Source organism: Nomia melanderi, unplaced genomic scaffold, assembly GCF_051020985.1.
Source record: "Nomia melanderi isolate GNS246 unplaced genomic scaffold, iyNomMela1 scaffold0519, whole genome shotgun sequence".
Lineage (NCBI taxonomy): Eukaryota > Metazoa > Arthropoda > Insecta > Hymenoptera > Halictidae > Nomia > Nomia melanderi.
In genome coordinates, this window is record NW_027475633.1 from 25,001 (window position 1) to 32,500 (window position 7,500).

The 7,500-nt window shown below is 49.8% G+C and overlaps 1 non-coding gene across 1 annotated transcript; it reads right to left on the reverse strand.

Moving 5' to 3' along the window:
* Positions 1–1,449: 1,449 nt before the first annotated feature.
* On the reverse strand, positions 1,450–1,604 carry LOC143176394 (5.8S ribosomal RNA). Its single transcript, XR_013000948.1, has one exon. It is a non-coding gene; the product is annotated as a 5.8S ribosomal RNA (ribosomal RNA).
* Positions 1,605–7,500: the final 5,896 nt, after the last annotated feature.

The following is a 7,500-nucleotide window of genomic DNA, read 5'->3' on the forward strand; positions in this document are numbered from 1 at the left end:
TTTACGGGGATACGGAAACGTTACCACGTGGTGTCACACACGATCGTCCGTCTCTTCTCTATAGCAGAAACCGATAAAAATACACCTCCCGAAAGAGAGTATATGGTGATTCTTTTTATATATATATATATTTCGAAATACAACTGAACGTGGCGGAAGCGCACGGTGGTGGTCCAGCGAGGACACGCGACGACGGGGAATAAGAACTATTCGACCCGTTACGAATACGCATGCTCGTCCCGCACGATTTTAACACACACCGTGTTTTTCTCCAGTCGTCAAAGCGTTCGTGCGTCGAATTCGAAAAATAAAAAAAAAAGAAAAACACCTTTTCTCTCTCTCGGGGTAAAAGAGTCGATGTGTATTGTGTATAAAGGTTCTGCGAGAAGTCTCGTTTTGACGTGTGTTCCGCCGATAACGACGATCCTCCGAAACGGGGATACAGAAACGTTACACCTCACAACACGATCTCCGTCTCTTCTCTATAGCAGAAACCGATAAAAATACACCTCCCGAAAGAGAGTATATGGTGATTCTTTTTATATATATATATTTCGAAATTCAACTGAACGTGGCGGAAGCGCACGGTGGTGGTCCAGCGAGGACACGCGACGACGGGGAATAAGAACTATTCGACCCGTTACGAATACGCATGCTCGTCCCGCACGATTTTAACACACACCGTGTTTTTCTCCAGTCGTCAAAGCGTTCGTGCGTCGAATTCGAAAAATAAAAAAAAGAAATACACCTTTTCTCTCTCTCTCGGGGTAAAAAGAGTCGATGTGTATTGTGTATAAAGGTTCTGCTGCGAGAAGTCTCGTTTTGCCGTGTGTTTCGGTAACGACGATCCTCCGAAACGTACATCTCATTCGTAAGAGAGGAAGAAAACAATCTCCCTGGGGCCAGTCGGTAATATACCGACATACGACGTGTCGTGCACATCCGTCTCACGCACGGTATACAAAATATGAATAAAACGTGTGTAGTCTCTCTCTCTCTCGACTTCTTAATATTTTCTTTCACCTCTGACGCATCATTTCAGGTGACGTCGGGAGCGCGGGAAAAAAAATTTTTCTAAACACACGAAACCGTTCATCTCACGAACAGCCGAAAAAGTTGTCGCTCAGATCCATATCGCAGTGGAGCGGTATCCGCGGGCGGTCGTAATTGAACGACGCACGACGCCGCGAACACTCACGCGAGTCCATACAAACGATTCCGATCGTTTTGCAACAACTAGAACGTACACTGTCCGTGAAATTCACAGAATTTTCGCGTGTCCGCGACAAACGCCGACGAGACACCCATCGTTCGCTCGTACGTAGCATCCTTCTCTTAACCCGACTCAGAAACGTTCTTTGCGCCCTTCGGTAAAAAAACGTTCGATCCGAAGAGGTGAACGACGGCGGGGATTTGACAGAGCTACGCAAGCAGTGTATGGTACGTAAACGACCCTCAGCCAGGCGTGGTCCAGGAATTGTATCCGTGGACCGCAATGTGCGTTCGAAATGTCGATGTTCATGTGTCCTGCAGTTCACACGTTGACGCGCAATTAGCTGCGTTCTTCATCGACCCACGAGCCAAGTGATCCACCGTTCAGGGTAATCGTATAAATTTTATATTTCACATATATAATTTTATTCTCATTTGTTCGACCTAATATCTCTCTTCTTTCAAAGAGAAGATAAAAGTTGATACCTGAATCTCCGACCAGCGCGCGAAGGAGATTCAGGCGTCGCCTTGGAGACGACACCGAAGCCTTTCGAGACGAAAAACGTTCAAGTAATATGTATATATTTCTCGACGTTCCGGGCGTATAGTGCATTCAAAAACCCGCGAAAGACGCAGAAGACTCGCACGCGTGGAAACGACGGGGATATATTTTGTATCCTACCCGATACTGAATCCATCGCGTGCAGTCGACCCTCGCGTTCTTCCGATCAGACGCATCTATTGTTGCGCGCATGTTTTCGCGTCGCATCGCGCGAAACGTTGCACGAATCGTACCGATCGATCGATTGAAAGCAAATAATGAAAAAAGACTTCACAGCTGGCTCTTTGCCGGTCATTCGTCCCATGTTATCTCTTGCCGCGAAATTGGCGCGCAAGAGTTGGGTGTCAGACGCGCGGCTTTAAAACGAGCTTCACGGCCGGTCCCTTCGTTACCGCTTTCGTTCTTTCTCTCGGAACGACCATGAACGAACACGACGAGCGACGCTACGGCATACACACGTCCACGGATTCGATTAAAAAAACAGACTTCACAGCTGGCTCTTTGCCGGTCATTCGTCCCATATTATCTCTTGCCGCGAAATTGGCGCGCAAGAGTTGGGTGTCAGACGCACGGCTTTAAAACGAGCTTCACGGCCGGTCCTCTCAATTCCGTGTACGGTACACGCAAGATGCGGGTTCCACTTCCAGACTACCCGGTCCCTTCTCTCTACGAGAATCGATAGTAGAAGAACGGCTCGAAAACGCGTCTCAGAGACTAGGGGAAAAGAAGCGGTATGCGAGCGAAACGAAAACGCATTATGGAAACGTCGCGAAACAATGTTCGACGGTTGCTCGGTTCCAATCGTGCGGCCGTTTCAATTTCTCGTGCGCTTCACCGTCCCTCCGTAACTCTGGCCGATCGCGTATACCGAAGAGCCGACACGCGCAAAAACCACAGGCATTGTATACTGTATATATATATGTTACAGTCACAGCCTTCGCGCGTTTTACTCTCCGACGCGGGGTTTCCACGACGAAAGAGAGACAGTTTCGTGGCGGGTGACTCGGCCGAATCGCTACGACGGGTATTTCTATTATAGAACGAATCATCGCCACCCTTTACCAGTGCCCGACGAAGGAATCACAAGGTCATCTGGAGTTTACAATGCCAGCGACGGTAATTCCAACGAAGACCCGATAAGTCAACTCATCGTTCTATTTCTCCCCGTACAGAAAAGCGAATCGACGCTAACGCACCTCGCGCAAGCACGAACGTTCTCTTCGCGTGGATCATCCCATCGTCGAAAGATGTAAAGACGCATTGGAGATCGTGGTCTCTGGCGGGCTCATTGCACGCCCCACTGCATATCTTTCCTCGAATCGAGAATGATTCGTCCACTAAGGCTGCGAAACTACGCGTCGAGGAAACTAGGGGAAAGAAGCGGGATGCGAGCGAAACGACAATACATTATGGAAACGTCGCGAAACAATGTTCGGCGGTTGCTCGTTTCCTCCTGCGGACGTTTCATTGCTCGGGCGCTTCACGTCCCTCTCGTAACCTTCGCGCGATCGCGTGCCCCGGAGAGCCGGCAACCGGTGAACCACAGGCGTATAAACTATAGTCTTCTATAGCAAGCCTTCGGCGGTTACTCTCCGACGCGGGGATTCCACGACGAGAGAGAATTTCGTGGCGGGTGACATCGGTCGAAACGCTACGACGGGTATTTCTATTATAGAACGAATCATCGCCACCCTTTACCAGTGCCCGACGAAGGAATCACAAGGTCATCTGGAGTTTACAATGCCAGCGACGGTAATTCCAACGAAGACCCGATAAGTCAACTCATCGTTCTATTTCTCCCCGTACAGACAAGCGAATCAACGCTATCGCACCTCACGCATGCACGAACGTTCTCTTCGCGTGAATCGTCCCATCGTCGAAAGATATAGCCGCTTGGAGATCGTGGCCCATCAAGTTCTTCCGTAACTCCTGCGCGATCGCGTACCCCGGAGAGCAGGCAACCGGTGAACCACAGGCGTATAAACTATAGTCTTCTATAGCAAGCCTTCGCGTTTACTCTACGACGCGGGGATTCCACGACGAGAGAGATTTTCGTGGCGGGTGACACGGCCGAATCGCTACGACGGGTATTTCTATTATAGAACGAATCATCGCCACCCTTTACCAGTGCCCGACGAAGGAATCACAAGGTCATCTGGAGTTTACAATGCCAGCGACGGTAATTCCAACGAAGACCCGATAAGTCAACTCATCGTTCTATTTCTCCCCGTACAGAAAAGCGAATCGGCGCTATCGCACCTCACGCAAGCAGGAATGATCTCTTCGCGTGGATCGTCCCATCGTCGAAAGATGTAAGACGTACAGAAATCGTGGTCCATCACGATTATTCGTAACTCTCCGAGTCGCGTATCTGAGAGTAGGACAAACGGAGAACCACAGGCATAAATAATACTATATGTTCTTATATAGTTAGCCTTCGCGTTTTACTCTCCGACATGGGGATTCCACGACGAGAGAGAGTTTCGTGGCGGGTGTCTCGGCCGAATCGCTACGACGGGTATTTCTATTATAGAACGAATCATCGCCACCCTTTACCAGTGCCCGACGAAGGAATCACAAGGTCATCTGGAGTTTACAATGCCAGCGACGGTAATTCCAACGAAGACCCGATAAGTCAACTCATCGTTCTATTTCTCCCCGTACAGAAAAGCGAATCGGCGCTATCGCACCTCACGCAAGCAGGAATGATCTCTTCGCGTGGATCGTCCCATCGTCGAAAAGATGTAAGACGCACGGAAATCGTGGCCCATCAACGTTTTTTTGTAACTCTGCCGATCGCGTATCACAGAGCCGAGACGCACATACCACAGGCGTATAATACCGTTTTCTTTCGTATGGTAAGCCTTCGCGTTTACTCTTCGGCGCGGGGTTTCCACGTCGAGAGAGACATTCGTGGCGGGTGACATCGGTCGAAACGCTACGACGGGTATTACTATTATAGAACGAATCATCGCCACCCTTTACCAGTGCCCGACGAAGGAATCACAAGGTCATCTGGAGTTTACAATGCCAGCGACGGTAATTCCAACGAAGACCCGATAAGTCAACTCAACGTTCTATTTCTCCCCGTACAGAAAAGCGAATCGACGCTGTTGCACCTCACGCAAGCACGAACGTTCTCTTCGCGTGGATCGTCCCATCGTCGAAAGATGTAAGACGCACGGAAATCGTGGCACATCACGTGTTTTCGGAACTCTGTCGACCGCGTATCTCAGAGACGACGCGCGCGAACCACTGGCATATACTATTATATATCGCGTTTTACCCTCCGACGCGGGGATTCCACGACGAGAGAGAGTTTCGTGAGCGGGTTGACTCGGAAGAAACGCTACGACGGGTATTTCTATTATAGAACGCATCATCGCCACCCTTTACCAGTGCCCGACGAAGGAATCACAAGGTCATCTGGAGTTTACAATGCCAGCGACGGTAATTCCAACGAAGACCCGATAAGTCAACTCAACGTTCTATTTCTCCCCGTACAGAAAAGCGAATCGACGCAATCGCACCATACGCGTGCACGTAAACAACTCTTCGCGTGGATCGTCCCATCGTCGAGAGACGTAAGTTTTCATAGTATGAATTCGCGTTTTACTCTCCGACGCGGGGATTCCACGACGAGAGAGAGTTTCGTGAGCGGGTTGACTCGGAAGAAACGCTACGACGGGTATTTCTATTATAGAACGCATCATCGCCACCCTTTACCAGTGCCCGACGAAGGAATCACAAGGTCATCTGGAGTTTACAATGCCAGCGACGGTAATTCCAACGAAGACCCGATAAGTCAACTCAACGTTCTATTTCTCCCCGTACAGAAAAGCGAATCGACGCAATCGCACCATACGCGTGCACGTAAACAACTCTTCGCGTGGATCGTCCCATCGTCGAGAGACGTAAGTTTTCATAGTATGAATTCGCGTTTTACTCTCCGACGCGGGGATTCCACGACGAGAGAGAGTTTCGTGAGCGGGTTGACTCGGAAGAAACGCTACGACGGGTATTTCTATTATAGAACGCATCATCGCCACCCTTTACCAGTGCCCGACGAAGGAATCACAAGGTCATCTGGAGTTTACAATGCCAGCGACGGTAATTCCAACGAAGACCCGATAAGTCAACTCAACGTTCTATTACTCCCCGTACAGAAAAGCGAATCGACGCAATCGCACCATACGCGTGCACGTAACAACTCTTCGCGTGGATCGTCCCATCGTCGAGAGACGTAAGTTTCATAGTAAGCCTTCGGCGTTTTACTCTCCGACGCGGGGATTCCACGACGAGAGAGAGAGTTTCGTGAGCGGGTTGACTCGGAAGAAACGCTACGACGGGTATTTCTATTATAGAACGCATCATCGCCACCCTTTACCAGTGCCCGACGAAGGAATCACAAGGTCATCTGGAGTTTACAATGCCAGCGACGGTAATTCCAACGAAGACCCGATAAGTCAACTCAACGTTCTATTTCTCCCCGTACAGAAAAGCGAATCGACGCAATCGCACCATACGCGTACACGTAAACAACTCTTCGCGTGGATCGTCCCATCGTCGAGAGACGTAAGTTTTCATAGTATGAATTCGCGTTTTACTCTCCGACGCGGGGATTCCACGACGAGAGAGAGTTTCGTGAGCGGGTTGACTCCGAAGAAACGCTACGACGGGTATTTCTATTATAGAACGCATCATCGCCACCCTTTACCAGTGCCCGACGAAGGAATCACAAGGTCATCTGGAGTTTACAATGCCAGCGACGGTAATTCCAACGAAGACCCGATAAGTCAACTCAACGTTCTATTTCTCCCCGTACAGAAAAGCGAATCGACGCAATCGCACCATACGCGTGCACGTAAACAACTCTTCGCGTGGATCGTCCCATCGTCGAGAGACGTAAGTTTTCATAGTATGAATTCGCGTTTTACTCTCCGACGCGGGGATTCCACGACGAGAGAGAGTTTCGTGAGCGGGTTGACTCGGAAGAAACGCTACGACGGGTATTTCTATTATAGAACGCATCATCGCCACCCTTTACCAGTGCCCGACGAAGGAATCACAAGGTCATCTGGAGTTTACAATGCCAGCGACGGTAATTCCAACGAAGACCCGATAAGTCAACTCAACGTTCTATTACTCCCCGTACAGAAAAGCGAATCGACGCAATCGCACCATACGCGTGCACGTAACAACTCTTCGCGTGGATCGTCCCATCGTCGAGAGACGTAAGTTTCCATACTATGAATTCGCGTTTTACTCTCCGACGCGGGGATTCCACGACGAGAGAGTGTTTCGTGAGCGGGTTGACTCGGAAGAAACGCTACGACGGGTATTTCTATTATAGAACGCATCATCGCCACCCTTTACCAGTGCCCGACGAAGGAATCACAAGGTCATCTGGAGTTTACAATGCCAGCGACGGTAATTCCAACGAAGACCCGATAAGTCAACTCAACGTTCTATTGCTCCCCGTACAGAAAAGCGAATCGACGCAATCGCACCATACGCGTGCACGTAACAACTCTTCGCGTGGATCGTCCCATCGTCGAGAGACGTAAGTTTCATAAGTAAGCCTTCGGCGTTTTACTCTCCGACGCGGGGATTCCACGACGAGAGAGTGTTTCGTGGCGGGTGACTAGGCCGAAACGCTACGACGGGTATTTCTATTATAGAACGAATCATCGCCACCCTTTACCAGTGCCCGACGAAGGAATCAC